General features: G+C 37.6%; 1 protein-coding gene and 1 long non-coding RNA gene across 2 annotated transcripts in view; one reads left to right on the forward strand and one right to left on the reverse strand.

Moving 5' to 3' along the window:
* Window positions 1-141, reverse strand: part of LOC145521922 (trace amine-associated receptor 7a-like) — a 31,980-nt gene extending 31,839 nt beyond the window's left edge. The window contains exon 1 of the mRNA XM_081530884.1: window positions 72-141. The gene's annotated coding sequence lies outside the window, so the exon portion shown is untranslated. The remainder of the gene's footprint in view (window positions 1-71) is intronic.
* Window positions 142-1,410: 1,269 nt separating this feature from the next.
* Window positions 1,411-10,619, forward strand: LOC145520481 (uncharacterized). Its single transcript, XR_014064497.1, has 5 exons — window positions 1,411-1,575; window positions 3,167-4,578; window positions 8,087-8,250; window positions 9,598-9,678; window positions 10,325-10,619. It is a non-coding gene; the product is annotated as an uncharacterized LOC145520481 (long non-coding RNA).

A 10,619-nucleotide genomic window follows, 5' to 3' on the forward strand; every position in this document is an offset into this window, starting at 1 on the left:
ATCTGCGATTAGACTCATATGTCTGTATATCACAGAAATAATATCAAGGAAAATAACATGTTCAATCATACTCTGCCTGTTCTGTTTCTCGGTACCAAACCTCCAGATGATGGAATGTTTCTTTGCGGCCTTGGAGAAATCATTCCACAGTGCAAATTAAACTGATGTCACAAAACTGATAGAATTCTAAAGAAAACAATAGATTATATCTAGCAGCAGGGCCTGTAGGACAAGGTGGGAAGTCCAAAAAGAAAGAAAGGAATTTGGCATGTACCTCCCCCTTCTCTGCTAAGTCAGGGACACACCCAGTGTTGACTGTCAGAAACTTGTCTTGTGCACCGTTTTAAGGTGATGGACTAAGACGTAAAAGACAAGCAAGCACAAGAAGATACACAATCCATTTGTCTTGTGAACTGGAGGTTCAACTATTAATATCATATGAATACACTCACCTCTGAAACAATGCACATTAAAAAAAAAAAAAAAGCTTTTCCTAGTCAATACAGATTTAGGGACAAATGTAGGCTATTTCCATGAAGTAGATCCTACAATTTCTCCTGAACCGAGACCACAAAACAGACTGTCCAGGAATACCAGCTCCTGGTTTTACATCTTTTCTTCCATCTCCTTCATCTAAACAAGCCACATCTGGTATCCCAAAGGCCATTCAGGAGTCCACATGGATTATTTTGACTAGTATGTAAAGAGAGACAGGAGCAGCTAACACAACTTATATGTAACCACTTTGTAGCTCAGCAATAATCCAGGAAAGGTGGTATATATAATATTTATACTGAATTGTCTCTAATTTGCGTCCTTTCATTTCTATGTGTATTAAATGTGTATTAAAACCAAAGCATAATATGATGGGGAGGAAACAGTTAAAATCTAGTATTGGAAATTTATTTATTTCAATACCTCCCCCTCACCTAATGGGTGAAATTCAGCCTTTATCAGGCACAGAAGGTGCTCCCAGTTCACTCCCAACATCTCTGCAGTTTCATCTCCCTACATCATGTGGCCAAACTGGTTCTATTCTCACGCAAATATCTGGCTGCTTTTTTATTTTGCTTGTTTTATTCCTTGTGATGAATTATGCTCTGCCAGCCTGAGAAATGTGTTTCCCAGAATCTCTTTATGTTATATGATTCCAAGTTAGAGGAACTTTGGGGAGATCTGGAAAGCAGAAATGAAGCTGCAGTCATTATTCTGCTGGTTTTTTTACTGGCAGACACAGAGGATGAGATAGTTGGATGGCATCACTGGCTCAATGGACATGAGTTTGAGCAAACTCCAGGAGCTGGTGAAGGACAGGGAAGCCTGGCGTGCTGCAGTCCATGGGGTCACAAAGAGTTGGACACGACTTAGTAACTAAACAACAGTGGTAGACAGACAGAGGTTAAGGTTCCATTTGGGCCTCACTCCTGTCTGCTGGCACTGCTGACCAATGGTAGCCTCAGGTCTCCCACCAAATTCCTAGAACGATGAACGGAGGCAGCAATCAGCCAGAGACAACAGCTAACCATCGACTTCTCTATAAGCTCTGACTTTGCAGTCCCATATCAGTGACTGGAAGTGAGTTCTTTAATGAGCCTGATGATACAATCCTTTGGCCTAAAACGCAGGCTGCTGTTAAGTCACTTCAGTCGTGTCCAACTCTTTGTGACCCTATGGACTGTGGCCCAAAAGCCTCCTCTGTCCATGAGATTCTCTAGGCAAGAATACTGGAGCAGATTGCCATTTCCTTCTCCAAAATGCAGGCAGTCTTCTCTAAATCCCAAACCTGGCTAAATTTTCCTTCTCCATACTTCCTCAGCTTCCTGTAGTATAATTGAGTGGTGATGGATCATAAGCTTCTTAAGGCCAGGATTTGTTTTATTCATCTTGGAACCACAAGCACTCAGAGCAGTACTTGGTACATAGTAGATGGCCAATAAATGTTTAATGAACTGAGTCAGTTCAGTTCAGTTCCAATCGCTCAGTCATGTCCGACTCTTTGCGACCCCATGAACTGTAGCACGCCAGGCCTCCCTGTCCATCACCAACTCCCAGAGTCTACCCAACCCATGTCCATCGAGTCGGTGATGCCATCCAACCATCTCATCCTCTGTCGTCCCCTTCTCCTCCTGCCCCCAATCCTTCCCAGCATCAGGGTCTTTTCCAATGAGTCAACTCTTCTCATGAGGTGGCCAAAGTATTGGAGTTTCAGCTTCAACATCAGTCCTTCCAAGAATAAGAAACTCAAATTTGGGAGAAATGATAGGACTGAAAATAAATATATTTGAGAGAAATATATGGAGAGGTAGTAATTGAAGCTGTGAGGCTAAATAAGGTTAGAGCAGAATTTCTCAACCATGGCACTATTGAAGTTTGGGGCCAGATAATCCTTTGTTGTCAGGGAGGCTGTTCCATGCACTGTATGATTTTTGTCAGTATCCTTTACCTCTACCCTTGAAATGTCAGTAGAACTCCCTCACTGGCTGTAACAACCCAAAATGTCTCTAGACTTTGCCAAATGCACTCAAGGGGCAAAACTGTCCCAGGCTAAGGACCACTGGGTGAGAGAAACAGTAACAGTGTGAAGGGTGAAAAGATCATAAAGCACACAGTTTGATGACATAGGTTTCTAGGGTAGGAGAAGGAGGAGAAAAGCAAAACAACATGGAGAAGAGACAATCATTGAGGCAGTAAATATTAACCAAAGTACTGGGGGAGGGAAAGAACTTCAGGTTTGTGAGTGAAGCTTAATCTTGGTGAATAAAATGTGCACACATAGCCAAAGAGATGTCCACAGCACTTGTATGTATACACGCAGGCCATGTGACTATATAGATAAAAAAACATATGTTAGAGAAAGAATACATTCCTAAAATCCTTCTTTATCCATTCTGCTCATTTAATGAGACAGTCTAATTTTACCAAACTATTGCAAAAGTCACTTGAATTCTTTTTTAAGAGATTAAATCGGAATCAGTAAAACTGGAAGCAACCGCAGCTGCTTGCTTCTCCCTTTCCATGTCCTCACATGCTCTGTAATTCAGCCTCACAGTGTTTTCAAGCTCTCCGCACTCTCCCAAAATGTAATAATCTCAGGAAAGACTTAGATAAACTCTACATGGTTATTAAAAGTGTGAAGTCCAACTGTCTCCTCTTTTGATGTTTACAGGATAAAAAGAAGATCCCCATCTGACATGCCAAAGGAGTGAAAATCTAAATCTCTAATTTTGGAAATTCGGGAATCAACAAGTCTTGGGAGAGAGTTTCTTTTTACTGGAAGTGTCTGCCCCAGAACCCCAGAAACTGACCACTTTGGGAACTCTGGTATAACCAGAAGGCTAGATCTATTGATTCTTCCTAGGTGTCTATTACACCAGCTGGTGGCTCAGATGGTAAAGAATCCAGTTGCAATGCAGAGTTCGATTCCTGGGTCAGGAAGATCTCCTGGAGAAGGGAATGGCAACTCACTCCAGTATCTTTGCCTGGAGAATTCCATGGACAGAGGAGCCTGGCAGGATATAATCTATGGTGTCACAAAGAGTCTGACACAACTGAGTGACTAATACACAGGTGTCTATCACACCAACTGGAAGAATATCCTTGTCTAGTCAATCCACTCCCTTACCTCTAGGAGGAAAGAACATCCAGTTTCCCTAGCAGGAAAGAATTGTAGAGAATGGAAAGCATTGCCTAAGCACATGCAGGAAATATGTTTAGGGTGGAAGAGTCAGGGTGGAAGATCATTCCTGAGACAATTGTCCTCAGCGCCTTGCGAAACCAAGGATAAAACATACCATATATAATGGGATTGAAAGCGGAGTTAAAATAGCCCAACCAGAGAAAGACATTGTACAAATCTTCAGGCGCTGTAAAATTAATGAAAGGGTCTGTGATTGTCAAGACAAAAAAGGGCAGCCAACACAACACAAATACTCCCATGACAATGCTCAAAGTCTTGGTGGCCTTGCTTTCTGTTTTGGTTGATGTCTTCATCTTGCTCTCTGACCCAATGTGTTTAATCATAGAACCTGTGCCAATTTGCTTAGCGTGCTTCCTGGCTACTGTGAAAATATGTATGTAGATTCCTACCATTACCGTCCCAGGGAGAAAGAAGGCTATAAAGGAGGCCAGCACCCCCCAGAGCTTGTTAAATATCAACACACATAAACCTGTACAGTCAATGGCTGCAACAAAATCTTCTGCACCAAGTATGTTTAATTCTGAGAATACCAGGCCAAAAGCAAAAAAGATGGGAATAGACCAACTGATGAGTAGAAAGACTCCTACGAGAGAGATGGTAATTTTGGTGACATAATGTAAAGGGTCACAAACAGCATAGTAGCGGTCCACTGAGATGAAGCAGAGGTGAAAAATGGAGGTGGTACAGAGCATGATGTCACAGCAGCTGTGGACTTTGCAAAAGAGATCTCCAAAATACCAGCAGGACTCAATAGACCGGATCATACTGAAGGGCATGACCACACAGCTCAGCAAGAAGTCAGTGGTGGCCATGGAGAGGATCAGGAAGTTGGTGGGGGAGTGGAGCTGCTTGAAGTGGGCAATGGAAATGATCACAACCAGGTTACCCAGCATGGTCATTACTATGGCGCCGATCATGACAACATACATGGCACAGGCACTCAGCCCAGACCTCATGTTTCTAGGGCATGAATTGTTCACCAGAGCAAAGCAGAATTGTGCTTCTGAAAGGTTCCAAAGGTCCATTGTCTTTGTCTTGTGGGTACTATGAGTCTTTTGCAGAAATACTGTGTTCCTCTCTTTCCTGTGAAAGAAAGAGGAAAAACAATAAAAATAGTGCAGCTTTTCAGAGAGGCCCAACTAACTGCACTTTCAATCCTGGGATAAGCTCCCTACTGACCATGAGCGCTGCTTCCCAACTTTAATGTGCATATGAATCAGTTAGAGATCTTTTCAAAACACAGATTCTAGTTCTGGGGTGGAGACTAAGAATCTGCTTGTCTCACCAGCTCTTGGGAAATGCCAGTGCTATTAGTCTAAGGACCATCCCTTGATTAGAAAGGGACTAAATACAACTAAATGAATATTGTCACCCAACATCTAAATAACCCAGTTAAAACCACCTAAGTAATCCAGGTAAATGTATGTTCTGATTGTACCAATATGTTGTCCTTACTCAGGATTCTGAAAACATGGGCAGATCAGGAATTTTCCCTGTCCCACTTTTATTAATCAGTTTGATTTACTGGATAATTCCCCTCAAGAATTACCAGGACCTCGGGAACTATTCTTTAATGCTGAGTTTAAACAATAATTGTGATCTAAAGATTATGCATCTTCTTCTTTTTTTTTTTTTTCAATTTCTCTGGTGAATATTTGCAAATGTTTTGGATCTTGAAATTTAATACATATTCTTTAATTAAAAAAATATTTTTCTCTTCAATGTGGTCAATATAGATTTCAGAGCTTAGAACAATATATGTAACTAAAAATACCCTAAAGCCTACAAGATTACACAGGAATTGCCTCAAAAGAGGGGTGGGAAATATCTCAAATGATAGATTGTGAAATTCTCTGGGTTGTCTCCTTCCATTTGGCAGCTACATTCATTCATAAACTCACATTCAAATTGACGTCATCTTGTCCACAGACTTTAAGTCTCATATTGGTAACGAATTTAACAGATAGGGTGCTCATTGATTTTACTTTATGTAATTTACACTGTTGTACTTAAAATGTGAAAATAATGGGACTGACTCATCTGGAGTATGACAAGGGTTTGACTCGTTTTTTCAGTGCTAGGACTAGATGTGTAACTCTAATGACCAATGACAAGCATTCATGAGATCTAAGGCCAGGTTGGAGAATGGAGTTTAGCCTGAGAATAGATTAAGACTCACTAGTCTATTGGGAAAATGAACCCACCAGCAAGTCCTTGCCAGATTTACTTGGAAAAGATACTAGTGAGAATACGTGTAACTTTGAAAATAATATATACATTTACAATACTTGCTACCATAGCTTAACAATTTTTTCCAATGTGCATTATTTGAAGCCTTAACATTATGGCACATTTTATTTGCTCTAGGTATAGTGAATTAATTTCTTAGACTAGTATTCTTCTTAAGATATATTTTAACTAAACCATTCCAATATTATGCAACTGAGTTGAACTTGAGAAACCAAAACATAGAGAGTAAAATATGAGAGACAAAGATTTATTCAACTGTTTTTTAAACTGCAGAGTATTCAGCACTAATTATTTGATTACTTATAATTTTGGTTCCTAAACTCTGATACTGAATATAATAAAATCTTAAATACCTAATCACCTTCTTTAATAAATGAACTTTTTTTAATGCTTTTTATCCTTTTTACTCTCATGAATTAAAATTTTTTCTTTAATTATTTTAAAAATTATCTTGAAAGATATCTAACAATTACCACAAAATAACTTATGTCACTAATGGGCTTCCCTACACGTAAAGAATGGCAACCCATTCCAGTATTCTTGCCTGCAAAATTCCGTGAACAAAGGATTGATATAATTTAACCTCTTAGGTTAGTAAAGTGAATTTTGTTTTATTTTTTTTGGAAGACAAGTTATGAAACAGCTGCTAGAATTCAATAGTATTATTTCATGTTTCTGATGAATGGTCGTGTATATTAGAGAAATATTTCAACATTTAAGTATCATATTAGGACAAAAAGGTAAAATAAGACACATGTATTTTAAAAGTTATACATGGAAGATTTGTTAAGATAATATCAAAGATAATTAAGCCTTTATCTTAAGTTCTTAGTCAAAAGTTGCAAAATAAGTAAGCAAATGCAAGTATAACTACTAGTCTACTGCTTTGTTAAAAAAAAAAAAGGAAATTATTAAGTGTACGGGATTTTATTTAAAAGCTTAACAAAGTAAAGATTCCTTTTCTTTGAAGATTCACCTCCAGAAAAGAATTTTTAATAACAGTAATTTTTAATAATGTAAAGTTAAATCTTCTATGGCATCTGACTTTTATCATGGGACATTCTTGTTACACCTATTTTTTTTTTATTACCAACATTTCAAAAAAGGATCAAATTAATGACAACACTGCAAAGAATGGCCTAAGGAAAGTTAGAAAATTGTTAATTTTACCAGGAGATAAAAAGAAATATTTACTAGCAGTTCTGGAAAGAAGCAAAAACTGTATTACTTTTTAGTTCAAATTTCGTTCTTTCAGGGAAAAAATTACAGAATAGATAAATAGACTCAAGGACACTGAAATAATAATTTTGAAAAATATAAAAGTTCCTCAGAATTTCAAGGAAAATATGAAAAAGAAATTATATAATAATTTTTCCTCAAGTATTAAATATTTAAACTTCTATTAATACATATGCATTTTCCTCAAATAAGAAGGAAAATGTCCAACAAGTCAATAATATATTGCAAATGAAATGGAAGAAATAAGGAGAGAACTTTTATTTGCTTTATCAGGAATGATTTTTCTCCTCTTACTGGTTATGAGGCTTAAACACTCCACCTCTGAGACTGTTTTTCTGAAAACAATGATTTTATCTTGCTTTGCTCTATCTCACTCAAACAATAATTTCCTAGGTAAGAGAGATTATTTGTGAATTAGATGTGAGAAATGACTGCTGTGGATCTTTAGAATTGCCTTTTTAGAATTCCAGTGATTTTTTAAAAATGATCCAGGTTTATTTTTATAGATCTTATGCTCTGTAGAATTTATAGATTAATATTTTAAGTTTGGTTCTTTGAACTTGAAATAAATAAACACATACATACATACATTCATAAATACATATATCTGATCTTTTCTCTCTCTTGAGATACTCTTCTTTTGCTTATCAGAATTTGTTTGGCTAAGTTGGTAATTTGGAGCTAACATGGTTGAAAAGTGATTTATTTGTTGTGCTAAGGTTTCTTACCATGCAAATGAGCTTTATGCTTCACCACTCTCTTCCCTGCTGATTTTCCCCCAGAAAAGACACTTAGGCCTGAGATCTTATTGGTAGGCTCCTGGCAGTCTGTGTTGTCATCAGTATTTATACACAAAATATGCCTCCTGTGGCTGCATTACCTGTGTTCTGCTTTTAACAGGAGTGTTCTTTAACAACTTCGGCATGTTGTCAGCAGAAATGCTATGTCGAGTCACCAGAGAATTGGCCCTGGGAGAATAAAAGTTTTGTGCTATCATCTCCATGACTTCAAAGGGGCACCAAGAGCTAGCGTCACACAAGGCAAAAGTGGAGAAGATTGAAAGGGTGAGGGGAAAGGTGGGAAGGAGGAAGGGAGGAAGGAGTTAAAAATCCAACAAATGCTCACTGTACTTATTACCAAATGCTAGATGTTTTCAAATAGCGAGTTTCTTAATTTCTGTGAAAATCTGACTAATTTATATATCTTTTCCTTTTGCTGCCATGCACAAATCAGTGATACTCATTCACATTGCAGTGCTTTGTCTATCATTTTCTAAGCCCAAACAAAAGGCAATAAGAACCATGCTTCAAACCAACCAAGTGAAAAGGGGGAACTTCCATCATCATGTGGGTATTTTCAGAGTCACTGGGAAAAGATGGGGAGGGGGTCCAGGAAGGGGAACACATGTAAACCCATGGCTGATTCATGTCAATGTATGGCAAAAACTATTACAATATTGTAAAGTAATTAGCCCCCAACTAAAATAAATAAATTTATTTAAAAAAAAAAAAAGGTGCATCCACTAGTGCACCATAGTTTCAATGGTGCACTAAGCTTCAGGGAGTTTATGATAATTTTATTATCCATCAAACCACAGAATTGTTATATTTTAAATACCCAGTGCTTAGAGGGTATCAAAGCTTGTTTATAAAAAATAGAATCAAATTATCTATGTTTAAAGTAACTGGTCAAAATTAACTTTATATCCTCTAAGGATTTTCATCATAAAATGAATAGGAATGATAGGAAAATACTGTTTTCTTCACACATTCATCTGTGTTTACAAAACTTCTCTTTAGAAATTTCTTCCCAGGTAGATGAAGCAAATCAACCACATAGTATTAATACAGTTTGTGCTCAGTTTAAAAGTAATCTTTGTACATTTGTTATTTTCAGTATTTGTAATGTTTAATGGAATTTAGCATTTACTACAAAAGCTATATGATTCCCACTTAAAAATACGTCATTAAATCATTGATTTAGCCATGATTTTTAAGTTGAGAGGAAGAAGTAAAGTTTGCTAAGTTTACTAAAGTTATTATAATTGTTAAGATTTTTAAATTTACCATATTTGTAAGTCATTAAATTTGCAAGAGCTAGGTACTGGGGATGTTTTATGTATGTTTGACAATTAAATTTTCAAAAAGTGACCTTGAAATTTTAATTTGATAAATGTAAATAAAAATATTGAGGGAATTCAATTACCTAAGTCTCTAACTGCTTCTTAAAAGATGTTGTTAAAATTCACTAAGTGTAGAATAACTTATATTCTAAGTTAAATAAAGTTCAATAGAAATTATAAGTTAAATAAATTTTAAAAGAAGAGCTAATTTCTTCAATATTGTTTTCTAAATGAAATATTAATTCTTAAAGCCAAAATAATCTTAAATACTCTTTTTTATACACAAAAGGACACCAGAAATCTCAAGATGACGACTGATTTACAAAAGAAAAAGAAGTTTGCCAGGTGGAGGAGGGTGAATCGCCCCCAGGTAGGGCCAACGAAGGGGGAATGACTTATTAGGGGGCCAGTGATTCCTTCAGAGGAAGGTAGACTTCAGAAGAGTGACTACCTGTAGAAACTTAGCTTCTACACAAAGAGTGACTTTTTGTAGAAACACAAAGAAAGGCTAAGTCAGGCTTATACAGACCTGATGTCTTTGAGGAGAGTTTCAAAATTTTATCTCAGAACAATGAAAAGCTACATTCGTTCTCGGTCCAGCAGGAAACAGATGGTGCAATCAGCCTGTATGATTGAGGAGAGTTTAATTTAAAAAAAAAAGAAAGAAAGAAAGAAACTATAAAGATGTGGGCAATGTTTAAGGAAACCAGCCAGAAAATTCTAGCACCCAGGGACAGCAATAGCAGGAAAATCCTATGGACAGAGGAGCCTAGTGGGCTATAGTCCATCGAGTCGCAAAGAGGCAGACACGAGTGAGCACAGGAGCGTTACCTTTGCTGGGGCCCAAACTGTCAGGAGACGAGGATGGTTCCAGGAGCACTAGAGGATGGCTGTATGGAAACAGAGTCTGAATGGCCTTTCCTGAAGGACTCAGCCAGCCCCAGGGTAACTTGGCAGGGAGGTGGCCTGTGTTAAGCACCCTGATTTCCCTCCTTTCACCCTCACATCTCCTAAAGGTGTTTCCTGTTGGTAAAATGCCATCCATCAGACACTCCAGGGCAAGAGACCTTGTAAATCCTAATCCGAATCTGGGCTTTCTACACAGAGTTCGTGGAGAAGTCTTGGACAAACAGAAGGGATTTAGCTTGGAAACCATGTAAGATATTTAAGAGGAAAAGTGTCAACTTGGGATAATTGTGCAGAGTAGATGGCAAAGCTGTGAAATGGGAGGCAAGAACACTAGCTAACATGGTGGGAGAAGAGGCATATGCTGAGGATCAATTCTAAGTAAATATTCTTATCCTTTACTGA

This window comes from Giraffa tippelskirchi, chromosome 9 (genome assembly GCF_054371585.1).
Source record: "Giraffa tippelskirchi isolate mGirTip1 chromosome 9, T2T-mGirTip1v1.2.pri, whole genome shotgun sequence".
Lineage (NCBI taxonomy): Eukaryota > Metazoa > Chordata > Mammalia > Artiodactyla > Giraffidae > Giraffa > Giraffa tippelskirchi.